Genomic DNA, 21629 nt, shown 5'->3' with positions numbered 1-21629 from the left:
CAGGAGACATGCATTAGCTCTGGACCCCCTGCCTCCTGGACCTGCAGCGTGGAAACCCCACTCTGCGTGACTCAGTGTGAGGGGCTGAGCTGGGGGCATTGCCATTCCCCCTTGGGTCATCTGATTTTTATCTCCCTGGTTTCACAGTTTGTTAATGACATTTTCAAAAGTTCTGTGGGTTCCAAAATTGTTTCCACAATTTCATTTTTTTTTTTTTCATGAGAGGTTTAAATTTGCTATTTTTTGAGACCAAATGGTTATTGTCCTATAATTTAAAGTGTTTGACATTTCAGTGTGAAAGCCTGGCCCCTCAGTCTGTAAGCTGACTCTTTGGGCCACTTTGATTGGCTCTCTCTTGTTCTGTTGGAGGGCCCACCTGAAGAAGCTGTATCTGCATGATTCTTCACAGGTCAAGTGCATGGCAGGTAGAGGGAGGAGGGATTTGGTGGCTTGTTCTGCTGAAAATTCTCTTGGGCTGATAAACCAGATGAGAACTCTTTAGGGCTTTGCCTGCTTCTTTGAGCAAGTCCTGTGTGCCAGGCATAGGGTGCTTGGTCCTGGGGCTCCCAGCAGGATTAAAACACAATCTCCGTGTGCTCCAGTGGTGCAGAGTAGGCTGTTGTATTGGAGGCTAGCACCATATTGTAGCTCTGCCACTTACTATTTGTAGGACTTGCTAAAGCCCCTTGATCTGCCAAGCCTCAGTTTTCCTATCTGTAAAATGGCTTCAAGTGTATCACAAGTTGGAAAATCCATCCACAGACTGCCTGGGGCTTATGCTAAAACATATAAACAATATCTGTAGTTAAATGCTTCATCCTTTAGGGACTTGTCTCTCACCTAGAAAATCACTACCTTTATTCCTAAAAGTTGTGGTGAGGACCAGTTGCAATGATCTCTGAAAATTGTCCACCAAGGGAAGGAAGAAAGGAACTCTTTATTCCCTTCCTTTCAAAGCCTTTCTATTACTCAGAGGCTTGATCTGGCCCAGAGAGGTCAAGGAGATATTTTGTTGGAATCTGATGCCCACTCCTCCTCCCATTTTATGTTTTAACTTTATATTAATTCTTGACACATTAAATCTGGGGGTTTCCATTAGAATTTTGATTTGCTGTTTCTTTCTTTAAATATATTTGCCAAAAGTAATATACATATATTACTTTTACTACCATAATTTAAAAAAAATAGTAATACAAGACTTAAATAAAGTAGCAGTCCCCTGCCTGGTCATTCCTTCATGCTCCCCAGAGGCATCTGCTTTCATTTCTTGGCATTTTGCTCCATCTTTCTAAATAATAGAACAATACTGCTACTTCACACTATAATGATTGACTTTTCTTATGAAAAAATGGAAGTTGAGCTCTCTTACACACACGTACTCTAAGATTCATACTCTCAGTGCAGTTAAGCCATAATTACTTGTTAAATTAGTACCCAGTGTAAATGCATTTTTAGGATAGTATAAATACTGCTCATAGCTATGATTACATGTTCTTTTTGTACAGCTTTTTGTTTTTCCTGGAGTTCAAATTGTCTTAAAAAAATCTGGTTGGTGTTACGTTCTTACACTAATTAGTTTGCGTATTTCTTCAGAAGAACATGTCTTTAGGAATTGGCACTTTTTTTTTTTCATCTCTTGGAGACATTGTTTCTGGATTAATTAATTTCCTCCTCCAACCCAAAGTTGAGGACTTTCAAAGCCTCCTATATACACTGACTTAGGTATTTCCATTATTGTTATTCAAAGAATTCTTTTCGTGTCTCTTCCTGAGATTATACTCCTCATTTCCTGGGCATCTTGCATTCTTTTTTATCTCTGTTTACTTTCTTGTTTTTATGGAACACATCTTCCAGTTACTTTCTACATAAGGTACATAGGAAGTAAATTTTTTGAGGCCTTGAGTATCAGAAAACTTTTATTGTACAATTACATAAATTATAGTTCAGTGGCCTATAAAATCCTAGATTGAAGATATTTTTAGATTTTGAAATATTACTCCAGAATCTTCTAAATTTCAAGGTGTTTTTAGAAAATCTAATGCTTTGCTGATTCTTGGCCTTTGGTATATGACCTATTTTTTCTCTCTGGGATTTATTAAGCTATTTTTCTTTATTTCCAATATTCAGACATTTCACAGTGGTTTGCCTTGGTATGGTCTGTTTTTTATTTATTGTCCTGAGCACTCAGTGGACCCTTTCAGTTCTGAAATTCATGGCCTTTAGTTCTGGGAAAGTTTCCAATACTATCTGATTTTTTTAACTTCTGTTTACTTGGTGTTCTTTCTGGAACTTCTATTAGTCAGAGATCAGACTTTCTGAATTGATCTTCTTATTCTAAAAATTCTTTTTTCTTCTGTTTCCCCATTTGTTATCATTTTTTGTTCTACTTCTATGAAGACTTCCTCAAATTTACCTTCTTTTTAAAATTTATCTTGCATGTATTCATGAGAGCGCTTTCCTGTTCTCTGAAAGTTTCTCTTTTTTTTAAATAACATCCTATTATTGTTACTGCTATTCAAGTAGGCAATGTTTTCTTTTATCTCTGAAGATTTTACATTAAAGTTTAAGTTTCCTTCTGCCCCAGTCTGGTCTTTGTTTCATCTTTTTCGTTTATTAATTTTGGTCTCTGTATTTAATGCATCTGATGGTCACTGACTAACTATGCTGACATAGAGGGAAGTAAGTTTCAAACTGAGGTGTGACTAGCATATTTGACATCTGAATCAGGTCAATTCATTTTGGGATGGAGCAGAGATAGATGCATTTTTCCATCTAATTTATTTAATGGAAATTCTCCTTAGTTAAACAACTTTGCTTATTATTTTAATGTAAATGTAGATTTGGCATTTTAGAGAACAGAATGTAAAATTTAAATTAATTTTTTGATACGAACAAAATTTCAAAAACATCTTAAAATTCAAACTGTGACATTCCTTACCCTGCCTCTGTATCCCAAAGGGAATATATTTGCTCTACTGTTAGGGGTACATTAATAGATGAGTTTGAGAAGCTGTCATGAGGCAAGGCAATTTGGATAAATGCCTTGGGAATTGGTTCCTCAGTAGAGAAGGAATCCATGATATCCTCCAGCAGGTCAGAAAAATCCATCTTCTTGTTTACCAACCAGAAACAGTCATGCTTTGCAAAACACATGTTTTCCACCAAGCATCACATGAAACCTGGGGTCACAATATGAAATGATCAGAGTAATAAAAGGATGGAAATGGCCTTCCCGCTAAATTCCTATGATCACTGGTTTAAATGAATCCCAAACCCAGTTTGTAGCTACACAGTTAAGAGCTTGCTCAACTGTGGGCACTCTGTAAAAATTTATTTGCTTTTTTTGTCCTATAAGTCTGGACCCTAAGGAAACATTTTTGTTTCATTTTGTTTGCTTCTTTTAATTGATAATAACCAGTGTTGTCAAGGACCCAGGGACACTGGAACTCAAACAACTACTGTTGGAATCTTTATTGGATGTAATTCTTGATTGCAAACAACATAATTCACTCTGACTACTTCACATAAAAAAAAAAAAAGAAAAGAAAAAAAGAGGAATTTACTACAAGATATTAAGTATCTCACAAATTCCCTCTCTAGGACAATGTGAAATGCTTATGAAATGCAAAGGGGAAGAAACAAGGAAACATTTATCAATCTGCTCCTATTCTCCATAGTCAAGGTTTATCCATAGGGCATTAACTACCTTGCACTGGGAGATTGCACATGAATGAAGAAAGAGTGGGCTCCTGTGGGTTCCAAGAAAATCTCTGGGTAGGGGATATCAAGAAGAAAGAATAGGTCTGTGCCAACTTAATTTTAGAGGAAGATTTGGGGACTGGAAGTCGAAAGTAAAGTATGTAGGGAGAAGCTTTGAAGAAGTTGGGAATTTGACTAATATTGAGAAGAAAAATAATAGAGACTTTTAAGAAACACTTGTAATAAATTGGTTCTCTTTGACATCTTTTAAGATATTCACAAAAAGATGGGAATTGCTTTTAATTACTTGTATTTGTTGGGCTGTGTTTACCTGAATGCTGTAACTTGCAAAGACTGAACGACCTGAGGCCCTAGTCTATGAAACAGTTGGTAAAGTACAAAGTTGTCTTCAGTTCATGAGAAACAGGTTCTTCAGTCAGAATACCATGGCCGTGTTCAACTTCAGTGGATTTCTACTGTGAACTTTCTAATGGCTCTCAATCAACTGAATTGCATCACAAGCAGGATAGCTTAAAAAGGTCTCTGGAGATTTGACTACATCATTTGGGTATGAGCTAAAAGCCAATTTAATGAGCCTTTAAGCAACTGGATGCTTGTTCTAGTTTTTCTTTCACTTTCTGACAACTCAGGAAACATCCATGGGACTTTTGAACTCTTTGAGAAAAATCACATACACACTTACATGAACATTTAGCAGAAAAATTTGGAGAATTTAAAACTCACCTAGTGGTGTTTGGAAGCCTAGAGCTAAAGAGCTAAATTTTCTCTTTACCACCAAGAGTATAATTTCACAGAACTTTCTGGGAAGAAACACATGGACTCAGTGATTCAAGGGGCTGGAATCTCCCTTTCTCTTGAGGGGGCTCAAGTGTATGTTCACACATAACAACAAGGGGATCTCCAGGGACTCAGGCTAGTTTGTGGTATCAGGAAGATATACAAGTTCAGAGCAGAAAGTCTGGAATGATCATGAAGAAATCGAAGGTCATACAGGTAATAAGCTAAGCCAAGAAGCATCAGACCAAAGAGGAATGATTGGACAGATCTGAAAGGTCAAAACAGAGAATATCTGAACCTTGATAGTTTGTATGTTTTGAGGATGTAGTATTGATCAGGAGATATGATTCTAAGTTAGAAATTTTGGATTAACACGTTATTTGCCACTTATTAACTATACGACCTTGGACAAATCACTTACCTCTCTATGAGCCTCACACTTTCATTGCATATGAGAACAGCAAGGTTTATTTTTATTGTAAGGATTAATATATGGGAAATGCCTGGTATAGTTCTGAAAAGGTGCTCAAAAATTAAATGATTATTCCCAGGTGGTGCTAGTAGTAAAGAGCCCACCTGCCAATGCAGAAGGCATAAGAGATGCAGGTTTGGTCCCTGGGTTGAGAAGATACCCTGGAGGAGAGCAGGCAACACACTCTTGTACGTTGGAGAATCCCATGGACAGAAGAGCCTAGTGGGCTATAGTCCAGAGGCTCACAAAGAATCAGACATGACTGAAGCAACTTAACACATTTCTAAGACTGAAGTTCTTCCACAGTGAGAAACCTAGTTCCTGCCTCTACTACTCCTACCCTAACTCAATTCTGCTTCAGCGATAGATTAAAGATACTGTCCCTTCCCCTGACCTCCTACCTCCACAATCTTCACATACCTCAGATCCTACTCTGCTAAACTCCAATAAAACATTTAGAGGTCAGTAAAAAAAAAAAAACCTCAACATTCAGAAAACTAAGATCATGGCATCTGGTCCCATCACTTCATGGCAAATAGATGGGGAAACAGTGGAAACAGTGTCAGACTTTATTTTTTGGGGCTCCAAAATCACTGCAGATGGTGACTGCAGCCATGAAATTAAAAGACGCTTGCTCCTTGGAAGGAAAGTTATGACCAACCTAGATAGCATATTCAAAAGCAGAGACATTACTTTGTCAACAAAGGTCCGTCTGGTCAAGGCTATGGTTTTTCCAGTGGTCATGTATGGATGTGAGAGTTGGACTGTGAAGAAAGCTGAGCGCCGAAGAATTTATGCTTTTGAACTGTGGTGTTGGAGAAGACTCTTGAGAGTCCCTTGGACTGCAAGGAGATCCAACCAATCCATCCTAAAGGAGATCAGTCCTGGGTGTTCATTGGAAGGACTGATGCTGAGGCTGAAACTCCAATACTTTGGCCACCTCATGCAAAGAGTTGACTCATTGGAAAAGACTCTGACGCTGGGAGGGATTGGGGGCAGGAGGAGAAGGGGACAACAGAGGATGAGATGGCTGGATGGCATCACTGACTCGATGGAGATGAGTTTGGGTAAACTCTGGGAGTTGGTGATGGACAGGGACGCCTGGTGTGCTGTGATTCATGGGATCATAAAGAGTAGGACACGACTGAGCGACTGAACTAAACTGAACTGAAAGATATCAGTATAGATATGGCTGAGCTTTAATGTCCTTACTGACCTTGAGACTATGAGAGTGACCAGGACAGGGAATAACCTGTTACACCTTATGAGGCACAATTGAAAGGACCATAGGAATTTATCTTGGGGAAGAAACAATAAAATCAAGGAAAGTTTGATAAACTATGAATTATTTGGTTCAATTTGGATCTATTCTAGGGAAATAGTGGTGTCTCCTTGGTGGCCACTTGTGAAGGATCTGAAGGGGAATCTTCAAGCTGAGACAGGGTAAAGAACTTTCATGGCCTCCTGACTCTGAGGGTCAGTGGCTTTAGGATGCACAAACTGCCCTTGTGGTGTGCATGGCATCGGCGAAGAGGCCACATTGTGATGGAGTGGTTCCTGCACTTTCCAGCCTGCAGGTCTGGGCCATGCCATAGATTTGGCTCTTGGCATGTAGGGTTAGCACCTCAGAATCCTTGTTGTGATCATTCTGTCAGAGCTCTCTCCATCCATTTCTTTTCTATTCTTCTCTTTCACCAGCTGGCAATTACACGCCACAGAAAGTGTACACAGAAGGGGCTTGTTTTGGTTACCATGTGGCTGGGTGGGAGGGAGCTCTGGCTGGTGGCTGATTCTCTGGGGTGACTGGGCATGGGTTATGGGAATGGAGGGTGAAGTCCCTCATCAGTTCCCAGAGTGCTGCCTCATTCGCACCCTGGAGCCTGTGAATAGTGTTTAAATCAACGGTCAAAGTGGAGAGAGCAGCTTAGTCCTCATTACTCCCCAGGACTAACTGACCTCTTCTCAAAAGGTGCATTCTTGATTTGGTGAGACTCTTCCTCATCCGGAAAGGCCAGTGAAGCAAAAAGATCTAATGTGAAAGGGTGGGGGTGAGGGGTCAAGGGTGACATTGACGGGAGAGAAAGGTGCAGACCATTCACTAAATCATTTCCACCAGAATAGATGAGAACAAAGGCATCACCGTCCTGAGAGCATTTGTTAAGGACTCAAACAGATCAAGCGCTGTACAGAGTCTGGTGACCTTTTCCTGCCCTGGAGCTGCTCAGTTTTGTCATTTTGATGAATCTCTAAGTTGTGTTCACTGAGTATCTCTGATAGCAAGTAAGTGATTTAACATAAAGGGTCCTTTGAGAGAAATGCATAGAAGTGGAGTCAAGCTCAATGCCACCCCCAAGCATGCCATCTATTTTTAATTGTTCCCCTCATCCAGCTTAGTTATTAAGAAATAAATATGAAAGAAAGAAAGAGAAAGAGAAGAAAAGATAGAAAATGAAATTAAACAGCAAGAAACAACAAAAATGAAGTTTGATTCCTTTTTGAATCTTCTATTGGTGATATAAAGTTCAGGCATTCACGCTACAAGAGCCAAAACATGTATTCAGTGTGTGGGAATCGAACTTTAAAGAAGCCACTTTGAATAGTCAATTTGATGCTTCCCATAGAGAATATAAATATAAAAGTACAGAGCACCAGAAGAACATCTGTTTCCAAAAAAACAATAATATTGCCATCCATTGTCAGCTTGGTACTTTTGCCAGTATGATGGTATTAATACCAAAGTGAATCAGAATAGAATTCACTTAAGAAGCATTGAGTTGGTGATGGACAGGGAGGCCTGGCGTGCTGCAGTCCAAGGGGTTGCAAAGAGTTGGACTGACTGAGTGACTGAACTGAACTGAAGAAGCATTGAGATTCCGTTAGTTTGCGGTCTGATGGAAATTTTACCTACAGGTTGTACAGAAAAACTTGTATCTCTAAACTTACAACGTTGTTTCCAAGTTTTTTTCTTTTGGTCTTTCCTTAGTGAAAACTTCTGTTCTTAAAACTTTTCAAGGGGCAAAATTAGCATTCTGTTGTTGTACTGTCCAATTTGGTAGTCACTAGCCACATGTGGTTTTAAATCTAAACTTTAAAAATTGAAATAAAATTAAAATTTACTTTCTTAGTCACTCCAGTTTCATTTTCAAAAGCTTGGTAGCCACAAAGGACTAATGCCTACCCTAACAATATCACAAATATGGACCTTTTTCATCATAAGAGAAAATCTTGTTGGAAGCACTTGTCTATATTTTTCTCCATAGAAATGTGAATCATCAAAGTGTACTTCCTTAGCATGGAGAAAGCATGCTCTCATCTAAATACCCAAAGTGAAAATTTAGTGGTCATCCCGGCACTTTAATTTCAGTTTCTGAGAGTGGTAACTATTGAATCAGTATTGTTTCTCCCATGCTCCTTAGATATGATGACCAAGGAACCTAAACAAAAAACACTGGTCAGTCACCGACAGATCTGTTTCTGCCATTGTATAAGTGGCATAGTCTTTTTGTCACTCAGAAGAAAAGATCCCCATAACTGTGAGATTTTGTTTTCTTAATTTCTAATGGTTATGCTGAAAATCAACATCCATTTCCCTTCAAATGCAGATTTCTACTGAAGAGACATGACAGTTCTTTCAACTCTAGAACCACAACTAAAAGCCAGATGGAGAAAGAGCAAACAGCTCTTTCCCAGATGTCTGATCACACTGACTCTCCTGGTTTATTGTGAAACTAGCATCACTCTAATGACAAAAACCGGAGAATGACATTACGAGAAAAGTACAGACCAATATCACCCACAAACATAAAAATGGAAATCCTTTAAAAATAATAAATTGAATATAATATATAGAAATGACAATACATCATGACCAAATGGGGTTTCTCTCAGGAATGAAGGTTGGTTTGATGTTTGAAAAGTAATGTAATTCAACAGCCTAGAAAGGAAAAACCATGTGATCATTTTGATTAGATACAGGAAAATTATGTAACAGAATTCAACATTTATTCAGAATAAAAATTCTCAGCAAGCAGGAAATAGAACTTCCTTAACCTGGTAAAGAGTACCTGTGAAAAATCTAAAGATATACATAATATATTATGTGAACATCATATGAATATTTCTCCCTAAGATTGTCAAGGCAAGCATGTCTGCTCTTATTATACCAATTAATCAATGCACTGTAGGTTCTAGTCAGTTCAATAATGTAAGAAAAGGAAATACAAGGAACTTGTATTGTAAAGGAAGCAATGAACTGCCTATTCTCAGATGACATGGTTGTTTACATATAAAAATCTCAATCTAGAAAAATGTTATTAAATCCAATAAATGAATTTCATTAAGTTGCAGGATACAATCCATTACACTAAAATCAATTGCACCTTTACACATTAGTAATAAATAATTAAGTGTTGGAATAACAAACAGCAATTCTTTATTTCAATTTATAATAGTACCCAAACAACAATAACAATAGCAACTTAAATCATAAAATAATACTTTTAGGAATTAATCTAGCAAAATATGTAAAGAAGATCTAAATAAATGGAGACATATACATGGATTAATAGATTGGATGATTCAGTAGTGTTAAGCTGTCAGTTCTTTACACAAAGAAGTTTGTAGCTACAACATCATCCTAATCAAATCAAAATCTTAGCTAGGTTTTTTCTGTTTTTTTGTAGAAATCAAGAAGTTTGTTCTAAAGTGTACATTGAAAACAAAAAGGATCTGAAGCCAAGATGAATTGGAGGATTCAGAATGCTTGAATTACTATAAAGATACAGTAATCAAAACTGTGGTGTTGGCAAAAATTTGGACATACAGTTTAACAGAACACAACAGAGTCTAGAAATACATTGCAAATATGATCAATTGATTTTTAATAAAAAGACAAAGACAATTCAATGACGAAAAGATAGTCTCTAGCAAATGATACTAGGAAAACTGGGTGAACATGCAAAAACAAACAAACAAACAAACAAAAACACACAAAACCTAACATTGATCTATATCTTAGATTTTATAAATATTAACTTCAAATGATTCATAGAACTAATATAAAACACAAAACTATAAAACTTCTAAACAAATGTGTAGAAGAAAATCTTTGTGACTTTGAATTAGGCAAAGGTGTTTTTAGATAGAATACGAAAACAGAAACCATAAAAGGCAATTTTGATACATTGGACTTTATAAAAATTTAAAATTTCTGATCATTAAAAGTCACCAGTATGAAAATGGAAAGAAAAGACTTGTAAACCATGTACCTGAAAGAAGACTGATAACAAGAATCTATGAAAAAAAATTCTCAAATCTCAGAAAGAAAACAATCTAATTTTTAAAAATGGGCCAAAGATTTATTTATTTATTTTTTTAAAATGGGCAAAAGATTTAAACAGACATTTTAATTAAGAAGTGATCTGAAAGGCAAATATGCATATGAAAAGATGCTACATATTACTGTTACATATTACAGTCATGAGTAAAACACAAACTAAAAAACATCATCCCTATCAAAATACTAAAGACATTTTTCACAGAAGCAGAACAAACAACTAAAAATTTTTTTGTATGGAAACACAAATAGCCAAAACAATCTTGAGAAAGAACAACAGAGCTGGAGGAATCATAGTCTTTGACTTCAGATTTTATTGCAAAGCTACAGTAACTAAAACAGTATGGTACTAACACAAAAACAGACAGAGAAATTAATGGAACAGAAATGAGGGCCTAGAAGTAAATCCACATACTTATGGCTAATTAATGTATGACAAAGGAGATAAGAATATATAATGGAGAAAAAGTCTATTTAATGAGTGGTGCTGGGAAAACTGGACAGCTACATGTAAAAAATGAAATTAGAATGTTTTCTCATACCATATGCAAACATTAATTCCAAATGAATTAAAGACCTAAATGTAGGACAAGAAACCATGAAATTCCTAGAATAAAACCTAGGCAGGACATTGTTGGACATAAATCATAGCAATATTTTTTGGATCTGTCTCCTAAAGCAAAGGAAATAAAAGCAAAAATGAACAAATGGGATCTAATAGACTTAAAACTTTTTGCACTGCAAAGGAAACCATTGACAAAATTAAAAGACAACCTATTGAATGGGAGGAAATATTTGCTCATGATATGACTCATAAGAAGTTAATATCTGAAATATATAAACAGCTCATACAACTCAAAATCAAAACACAAAGCAAAACAAACAGCCAGATTAAAAATGGGCAGAACACCCGAGTAGACATTTTTCCACAGAAGACATACAGAAGGAAAACAGACACATGAAAACATATAATATAGGCCCAATAATCAGAGAAAAGCAAATTAAAAGCAAAAAGAGATGTGACATCCCACCTTTCAGAATGGCTATCACTAAAAAGACCATCAATAACAAATGTTAGCAAGGATGTAGAGAAAAGGGAACCTTCATACGGTATTGGTGGGAATATAAATTGGTGCAGTCTCTGTTGAAAGCAGTATGGTGGTTTCTCAAAAGATTAAAAATGAAATTATCATATGATTCAGTAATTCCATTCCTGGGAATATATCTGAAAAAAAAACACTAATTTGAAAAAATTTATACACCCCAATTTTCATAGCAACATTATTTACAATTGCTGAGATATGGAAGCAACTTAAGTATCTATCAAAAGATGAATGAATAAAAAAGAAGTATATACATATACAATAGAATACTATTCAGCCATGAAAAAGAATAAAAATATGCCATTTCCAACAACATGGATGGACTTGGAGGGTGTTATGTTAAGTAAAATAAGTTAAACTGAGAAAGATAAGTGTGACTTTCATGTGTAATTTAAAAAAAACACGAACTAGGGATATAACAAAAAGGAAACAGACTCACAAATAGAATAAACTACTGGTCAGCAGTGAGGAGAAAGAAGGGGAGAGGGGCGAGAAGGAGGTAGCTAGGGGGTTAAAAGGTGTAAACTAGTACATACAAAATAAATCTAAGTTACATGGACAAATTGTACAACACAGGGAATATAGCCAATAGTTTATAATAACTATAAATGGAGCATAATCATTGAAAATTGTGACTCACTATGTTGTACACCTGCAACTTATAAAATAACATCAATCATATCTCAATTAAAAAAGAAAAAAATATTGGTGTATTATTACACACCTATTGGAATGGCTAAAAAAAAAAACAACACCCAAAACAGGAAACAAAAAATAATATTAAGTGCTGACAAGGCAGCAGAGTATGAATATATATGAATGCAAAATGTTATCGTTACTTTGAATAAAGGTTGTTAAATTTCTTACAAAGTTAGGAATTCAATTTTACCCAGAAATAAAAATCCTAGGTATTTTCTCAAGAAAAATGAAAGCATACGTCTTCACATAAACTTGTATGTGAAATGTTTTTATCAGTTTATTCAGTATTGCCAAATCTGGAAGCAACCCGTGTAGAATGTAGAGTATGTGGAATCTAGAAAAACGGGACAGATGAACCTATTTGCCTTTTCAGTACTGTTCATGGAGCTCTCAAGGCAAGAATACTGAAGTGGTTTGCCATTCCCTTCTCCAGTGGGCCACATTTTGTCAGAACTTTCCACCATGACCTGTCCGTCTTGGGTGGCCCTACATGGCATACCTCATAGTTTCATTGAGTTAAACAAGGCTGTGGACCATCTGATCAGATCGGTTAGTTTTCTGTGACTGTGGTTTTCAGTCTGTCTGCCCTCTGATGGAGAAGGATAAGAGGCTTATGGAAGCTTCTTGATGGGAGAGACTGACTGAGGGGGAAACTGGGTCTTGTTCTGATGGGCAGGGCCATGCTCAGTAAATCTTTAATCCAATTTTTTGTCAATGGGTGTGGCTGTGCTCCCTCCCTGTTAGTTGACCTGAGGCCAAACTATGGTGGAGGTAAATGAAAATAATGGAAAACTCCTTCAAAAGGTCCCATCTCACAAGCTAGCAAAGTAATGCTCAAAATTCTCCAAGCCAGGCTTCAACAGTACATGCACTATGAACTTCCAGATGTTCAAGCTGGATTTAGAAAAGGTAGAGGAACCAGAGATCAAATTGCCAGCATCCGTTGGATCATCGAAAAAAGCAAGAGAGTTCCAGAAACACATCTACTTCTGTTTTATGGACTACACCAAAACCTTTGACTGTGTGGATCATAACAAACTGTGGAAAATTCTTAAAGAGATTGGGAATACCAGACCACCTGACTTGCATCCTGAGAAATCTGTATGCAGATCAAGAAGCAGCAGTTAGAACTGGACATGGAACAACAGACTGATTCCAAATTGGGAAAGGAGTATGTCAAGGCTGTATATTGTCACCCTGCTTATTATATGCATCATGAGAAATGCTGGGCTGGATGAAACACAAGCTGGAATCAAGATTGCCCAGAGAAATATCAATAATCTCAGATATGCAGATGACACCACCCTTATGGCAGGAAAAGAAGAACTAAAAAGCCTTTTGATGAAAGTGAAAGAGGAGAGTGAAAAAGTTGGCTTAAAGCTCAACATTCAGAAAACTAAGATCATGGCATCCAGTCCCAACACTTCATGGCAAATAGGGAAACAATGGAAACAGTGACAGACTTTATTTATTATTATTATTGTTATTTTTGGCTTCAAAATCACTGCAGATGGTGATTGCAGTCATGAAATTAAAAGATGCTCCTTGGAAGAAAAGTTATGACCAACCTAGATAGCGTATTAAAAATCAGAGACATTACTTCACCAACAAAGGTACATCTAGTCAAAGCTGTGTTTTTTTCCAGTAGTCATGTATGGATGTGAGAGTTGGACTATAAAGAAAGCTGAGCGCCAAAGAATTGATGCTTTTGTGTGGTGTAGTCTTGGAGAAGACTCTTGAGAGTCCTTTGGACTGCAAGGAGATCCAACCAGTCCATTCTAAAGGAAATCAGTCCTGAATATCTACTGGAAGGACTGATGCTGAAGCTGAAACTCCAATACTTTGGCCACCTGATGCGATGAACTGACTCACTTGAAAAGATCCTAATATTGGGAAAGATTGAAGGTGGGAGTTGGTGATGACAGGGAGGCCTGGTGTGCTGCGATTCATGGGGTTGCAAACAGTTGGACACGACTGAGCGACTGAACCGCACTGACTGATGTATAAAACAGTTGACTAAGGAGAACCTGCTGTACAGCACAGGGAGCCCTACTCAGTGCTCTGTGGTGACCTAAATGGGAAGGAAATTCAAAAAAGAGGGGATATATGTGTACATATAGCTGATTCACTTTGCAGTACAGTAGAAACTAACAACATTACAGAGCAACTACACTCCAATAAAAATTTTTTAAAAATGCAATGTTTTTTGAATCTCAAAAGTATGGTTAAGTGTAAGGAGAAAGACACAAATAGCTACATACTGTATAATTCCATTTCTATGATTTCTGAGAAAGGACAAATGATAGGATTAGAAATTATCAGTGATTGTTAGGACTGAAGGCTCAAGGGTAATGAAATATTTGATATCTTGATTGTACTGGTGGTTACATGACTGTGTACATTAGTCAAAATTCAGAACTGTGCGCCTAAAAGAAATGAAATTTACAGTATATAAGTAGTACTTTACTGTGCAAACAGAGAGAGAAAACTTTGACCTTGTTCTAGATTTTCTCTCACATTTTAAAATGAATGACACCCCAGTCTCTGAAGGTTTGATCTTGCTTTGTCACCAAGAAAAAGTGGATCTGTGACCAAGGAGAATCTGTGGTTGCTAATACATGGCATGGCTTTGCCAGTCTGGATGGCAAGGCTTTGCCTCTGCCTTGGAATCTTGCTGTGGGTGGGATCTGATTTACTGAAATCACCAGATCTCTTGGCAAGTTTGGGGTCCTGTGCACCCATCTGAGAGGGGCCTGGTCTCCACCGGTGGAGGTAACCCTCAGGAGGAGCATCCATGGAAATGCTTAATAAGTGCTATGTCCTGGGCCTTATCTTAATTCTTCCAAGAACACACTGAGACAGCTCCTATGATTTATTTCTGTTTTACATATGAAGAAAGTGAGGTTCAGAGAGGTTGAATAACTTTACCATACAGTTATTAAGTGAGCTGGTGACCTAAACATGGCTTTGTTTGGCTTTAGTTAGGAGGCAACAGGGGCTTCTCAGGTAGTACTAGTGGGAAAGAACCTACTTGCCAATGCAGGAGACATAAGAGATGCGGGTTTGATCCCTGGGTCTGGAAGATCCCCTGGAGGAGGGCATGGCAACCCACTGCAGGATTCTTGCCTGGGGAATCCCTTGGACAGAGGGGCCTGGAGGGCTATAGTGCCCAGCGTCACATGGAGCCGGACACGACTCAGCGCACAGGCACCAGGCATCAGGGGTGCTGCCCTTCCCCCACTTCATACCAAGGTAGCACTTTTTACCACGTGCTGCACCCTTCCCCGTTTTTCTTCTTGAAGTTATTTGTTGACTTGATTTTGCTTGAATCAAGTTGCCGGAAATAGGGGTCAGCAATTCTCTGTTGTATTTTCCTCGAGGAGGGGACTAGGGCTTGGGCACAAGTCCCTGCTGGCTGTTACCTGTGAGTGTGTGTGAGAGTGTGGTTTGCTGCGGCCTTCACCTCCATCTCTGACCAGAAACGGCCCAGTTCCCATGGACTCCAGAAGTGAGTCTGGACCAGATGTCTGTCCTTGAACAAGTGACCTCCAGTGTCCCCTGCCGGAGATGGCAGTAGTTTCACTAGGACAGCTCAGACGGCTGAGCGGTCTCTGCCTTTCTTTTTCTCTAGGGCTTGGGACCAAGGCCAAAATTGTGCATATTGTTGCAGCACACGGATTCCAGACTTGCTCAAACATGTAATATAGGTCCTGGTGAATCCTGCCAGTTAAGGACAGCTAAGAAATACCACCTTAATTATTACATCACTGTTCACCCTTTCTTTCTTGGAAATGAATCTTGGTGTCATCTTGGAATTCATACTTTTTTCTTGACCTCCTCATGTGAAGAAAATCTTCTGTATATAACCAGACAGCCCTCCATATCCATGGATTATCCATCCATGGATTCAACCAATCTGGGATTGAAACTATTTGGAGAAAAATTTCTAGAAAGTTCCAAAAGGTAAAACTTGAATTTGGGCATCTATTTACATAGAATTTACATAGTATTATAAGTAACAACACTAATAATAAATAGGCATTATAAGTAATCTAGAGATGATTTAAAGTATAAGGGAGGATGCACCCAGGTTATATGCAAGCACTAGCCCATTTTATATATGAGACCTGAGCATCTGTGGATTTTGGTATCTGAGAAGTTCCTGGAACCAATCCTCCATGGATACCAAGAGATGAAAATAATCCACTCTGTCAACATGACTTACTTTTCAACACGTATCCCCAACAGAAGAAAGCAGAGTATTTCCAGGGTGGCCAAACCCACTCTTTTTTTTTTTTGCTCTAGTTGCCTCTTTGCAGGGCCCAACCCTGTGGCTCTCAAGTGCATAGAGCAGGCTGCCCCTGCTCTTAGGTCCCCCTGCCCCAGCCCCTCTTCAGACTTCCCAACCCAGTCTTCCTCACTAACTCACTCACACTAGTGTCCCATTCAGCTCAGAAGAAACGAGTTGCCAGTCCAGGTTCGATACACGATACTGGATGCTTGGGGCTAGTGCACTGGGACGACCCAGAGGGATGGTATGGGGAGGGAGGAGGGAGGAGGGTTCAGGATGGGGAACACATGTATACCTGTGGCGGATTCATTTTGATATTTGGCAAAACTAATACAATTATGTAAAGTTTAAAAATAAAATAAAATTAAAAAAAAAAAAAAAGAAGTTCTACAATCTAAATCAGCCTTGCCCAGTGTCTCATTCTGGCAAAGTGACAATAAGTTGTTGTTTAGTCACTCAGTCATGTCCAACTCTTTGCGACCCCATGGACTGCAGCACACCAGGCTTCCCTGTCCTTCACTATCTCCCGGAGTTTGCTCAAACTCGTGTCCATTGAGTCAGTGATGCCATCCAAACATCTCATTCTCTGTTGTCCCCTTCTCCTCCTGTCTTCAATCTTTCCCGGCATCAGCGTCATTTCCAATGAGTCAGTTCTTCGCATCAGGTGGCCAAAGTATTGGACCTTCAGCTTCAGCATGAGTCCCGCCAATGAATATTCAGGATTGATTTCCTTTAGAATTGACTGGTTTGATTTCCTTGAGTCCAGGGGACTCTCAAGAGTCTTATCCAACACCACAGTTCAAAAGCATCTATTCGGTGGTGCTCAGTTTTCTTTATGGTCCAACTCTCACATCCATACATGCCTCCTGAAAAAACCATAGCTTTGATTATATGGACCTTTGTCCGCAAAGTAATGTTGGAAAAATAAGTAGCACTGAGATAAAATAAAATCATCCTGCTAATGATGATGCATTTGGATAATGGCTCCCCCTTCATTGTTTATACATTTCTTCAATAGAATGTATAATACACACTGTATGCTGCCTTCCAGAGCAGAATAATGATGTCATTAAGGTCCTAACAAACAGAAATGGCGTTGGCTAAGGAAAAACCAGGGTTTGGGAGGGCCTCCCATTTTGGGCAGCTGGTGGGCAGCAACCATTCTGGAAAGCTTACTCAGAAAAAAGCCCAGTTTTGCCAAGTTTTGATGCAAGTGTGTCTAGAGATGTAAACACCGCAATGAAACAATGCAGGAATTAAATACAGCACTTAGGTAAGACATTTGACTTTCTGTTCAGTTCCCAGAACCAAACAGCTGCTCTGCTCTTTGCTCTGTTTTCATGCCTTCCTGCAGTGCGGATGCTTCCACTCAGAACCGTGACCTTACATCCCTCTCCACTGAGCCACGAGCGCTGTCCTCCCATGCTGTACACGAGCAGGACTGCTTCCTCCTTCCACCTGGTAGTACTTTCCTTCAAAGGCAGAGCCGATCTCATTCGTTATTGAAATAAGTTGATGGGATGCAGTGGTTTCAGTCCTAGATTCTGGTGCCAGAGTGCCAGGTTCTATCTCGTTCCCCACCTCCTAGTTGTATCACCCACCCTCCTGCATAAAATGAGGATTGTGACATGGCCTACCACCCGCGAGGAGTGTAGAATATTTCATGAGTTATTTCAGGAAAAGGGCTCAGAGATGTTTCTGGAGAGGGTGTGATGCACCACATGTTGGCTTTATGATCACTGCCAGCACACAGCAGGGGTGGGTACTGTGCATCCAGAGATGAGCTCCTCCTAGTGCATCTGCTAGAGCACAACTCAAAGCTACCCTGAAGATGCCTTCTTTCTTCTCTGCACTGCTATAAACCCTGCTATACTTGGGAAAATGTATCAATCTTCAAAGCCCTTCTGTATAGATATGAAGATGTTTCATAATAAGACAAATGCAGCTTTTTATGAACAATAAAATATGGGAAATACCCAGCTTAATTTAAATCAAAGTGAAATCTCCCTCATCTTCTCACATTCTAATGTAGGGGGTCAGATTTCTGTGAGCCATGTTTGGGGGAGGCCAGCCCAGCCCATACATGGCTCTCAGAGAGGCTGCCCAGATCTTTACCCCTGCCTGGGCAGGATGGGTGTGGAGAAGTCTCAGCATGAGTCGTAAATGATCTGGTGTGCGTGTCTGAGGTGTGGAGAGCAGAAAGGTGAGGGCTCTTTTGGCCAAGTTGCTCTGGATTCTGTCAACATGACTTTTATCCTCATCGTGGTCTCTTCCAACACTGCTCAAGATATGAGAGCAAAATGCAATCAAATCCAGGTCCCCTGCAGCCCTTCCCATAGATGGTTTTGTTTTTCAACTTAACAAGCTGTACTTAACAAGCTAAGAATTCCCCAGCCCATCCAGAACTGAAATCTCTAGTACTTGAGATTAAAAATCTTGCTCTAAAATAAACAAATTTAAATTTATCTTTTACTCTTCTTTCTGACCCATCTCCTCCTCTTCTCTTCCTGTCCCCACCACTTTTCATTTTCAGGGAAAAAAAGAAAAGAGATTTTTTGATCTTGTTTACAATTTTTAAGCTTGTTTAATCAAAGGATAAGATAGCTTTGAAAGTCCTGCTTTGGTGCTTTCATTTTGAGAAATGAAGTTTGGCACCATTTCATCCTCATTCAATGTACTTTTAAGGTCCAGATATCCACCACCAAAGGCTTCCCTGATGGCTCAGCAGTAAAGACTCTGCCTGCAATGTAAGTGATGCAGGAGATGCAGGCTTGATCCCTGGGTCGGGAAGATTCCCTGAAGGGGGAACTGGCAATGCACTCCAGTATTCTTGTCTGGAAAAATCCCACAGACAGAGGAGTGCAGAGGACTACAGTCCAAAGTGTCACAAAGAGTCAGACACAACTGAACAACTGAGCGTGCGTGCATCCACCACCAAAGGGCATCACATGTATGCACAAACAGACCCATCAGTGCTGCAAAATAGGTACCATGGACAATGGGGCACTGACCCATTTCCCCAAATGGAAAGAAAAAAAGCAAAAGTGTTAGTCATTCAGTCATGGCTGACTCTCTGGGACCCCATGGGCTGTAGCCCACCAGGCTTCTTTGTCTATGGAATTCTCCAGGCAAGAATACTGGATTGGGTAGCCATTCCTTTCTCCAGGGGATCTTTCTGACCCAGGCATTGAAACCAATCTCCTACATTGCAGATCTGAGCCACCCGAGAAGCTCATATGGAAAGAAAGAGAAAAACCCAAGCAAAGAACCCCAAATAGCTCCACTTTCCTTTCGAGCAGTCTTGCGCAGGGCCACTTAGCCAGGGCAGGACTAATTGGTGCCAGGTGCCTTGTAGACATGCCAGGCTGATAGGTGTCCCTCTCTCTCTGTGGGAGGACGAGTTCATAACACATCCTTGCCTGGTGCATATTTGAATTTCATTTCTGGAGCTGTACCTAAAGACGGCAGCCTTTGTCTGTGGGGGAAAAAAAAATCACACTGGAAAGTGGGAAAAGAGCCTGGGTGATCAGTGCCTTACTCAACTGAAAAATACTAAGAAGTCACCTGGATTTGGAGCTGATACTAAATACAGGAAGTAGTAAGTATCACTAAGTACATGATAGCTATCTTTTGGTGGTTTTCAAACTGGTCATTGTAAGACTCTATTTTCCAGATTTACTCTACTTTGACCCTTCCTATATGAAAGAGTGGTTGGTCTGGTTACACTGGGAGTGGGGGGTCCAGAGTGCTGTGGGTGTGGCATCTTCCTCGGCTGCTCCCACACAGCACCCCTCCTTCCTGCATCTTTGAGCCACAAGCTCCTCAAAATGCAGAACATCCTGAGAAACAATGAACACATACTGCCTCTGATTTTACAAGAGGACACTTAAGCTTGAGGATGAACCAAGGTGCCAGGGTCGTGGTGCTGGCGCTGCTGAGACCATCAGCAACCAGCCACCGTATGGACAGCACATGCTCATTCTCCTCGACAGAAAGTAAACATTTAAACTACTTTGACCAAGAATGTAAAGCCATGGATTAAGAGAACCCACTTAGCGCCAGCAGAGCCCTTCAGGGCTTTCTCTTTTTCCTGTAGATTCAGTATTTTGGATTCTGCAAACAAAAATATTCTGGAACAGGAGATTTGGTTTGATTGACATGCCTGTACTGGTAACAGGAGAACTTGGAGAGCTGAGTTCCTTCCCATGCTCCCCTCCATGCATCTCTTCCAGGCCTTCAACTAGCTTCTGAGAGAGAGCCGTGGGTCAGCAGTAGGAGGAACAGGACTGGCTCCAGTCACACAGAGAGCCCTGGAGCCTGCCTCCCACAGCCGGGGAGAGACAGACAAGCCAGCAGAGCCTGTGTGTGCATGTATGTGTAAGTAGCATGATTTTTCCTTCTACTAAAAAACAATACAGTTCATAAGGAACACTCATAAAATGCAATAAGCATAAAAAAAGAAAGGTCACCACAGAGAAACTTTAAGGATCTGCCCTCCATTTCACCAAAATAGGATCACACAGCTTATAACCCCCTTTTATTTTTTGTGATAAATATCTATACATATTATATAATTTCTAATGGTTTTGAAATATCCCCTTATGTTGTAAGTCATTCAGCTAAATTTCCACTTTCAAACTTTTTTGCTTTTATAAAGAAAACTTCTATTACTATTTTTATTCATAAATCTTTACATATTTCCCTGGAATGAATTCCTAGAGGTGGAATTGATGGTTACATAAGGTGAACACTTTAAACAGTATTATCAAACTGCTTTTCAAAAGTTCTCAAATTTTCCCTGAGAACTGCACAGTTCCCTACACCTTTCATCACGTTGGCTGATCCAGGTCAGAAAAGGTGTTAAGGATCCACGGACCAAGCAGAAATACGGGAAGGACTGAGCTAAGGACCGCGTCTTCAGGGAATGGCATGTTGCATTCAAATTGTACTTTTGTTTTACTAAGAGAATTTCTACAGATGTGCTGGGTGTCAGTTTTCAAAAATTAACATAGGAAAGCAAAAAAAGCAAAGAACAAAAAACGAAGAGTGCTTGTTGGCTTCCTTGTATCTCCAGAAGGAACATCAGGCGGAGGATCGACAGGGCTGCAACCTGATTTGACCCTGTGTCACTGAATCATCACGTCACCACACCTCTGCGTGGGGCGTGTTGATGTCTCAGCGCCTCCTGGAGCTCCGTGCTCACCACCTCAGTGCAGGAGGTGCAGGAGGGGG

The 21629-nt window shown here is 39.5% G+C and overlaps 1 long non-coding RNA gene across 1 annotated transcript in view; it reads left to right on the top strand.

Moving 5' to 3' along the window:
* The window catches only part of LOC147354936 (uncharacterized), a 46887-nt gene that overhangs the window by 8928 nt on the left and 16330 nt on the right, over positions 1-21629 (top strand). Inside the window, exon 2 of the long non-coding RNA XR_015144107.1 lies at positions 20630-20774. This is a non-coding gene — a long non-coding RNA (uncharacterized LOC147354936). The remainder of the gene's footprint in view (positions 1-20629; positions 20775-21629) is intronic.

This window comes from Bos grunniens, chromosome 17 (assembly GCF_055505025.1).
Source record: "Bos grunniens cultivar Pamir isolate PY7600 chromosome 17, Bosgru_T2T1.0, whole genome shotgun sequence".
NCBI classification, from domain to species: Eukaryota; Metazoa; Chordata; class Mammalia; order Artiodactyla; family Bovidae; genus Bos; species Bos grunniens.
Note: the sequence above shows the minus strand (reverse complement) of the source record. Positions and strands in the feature narration are given on the sequence as shown.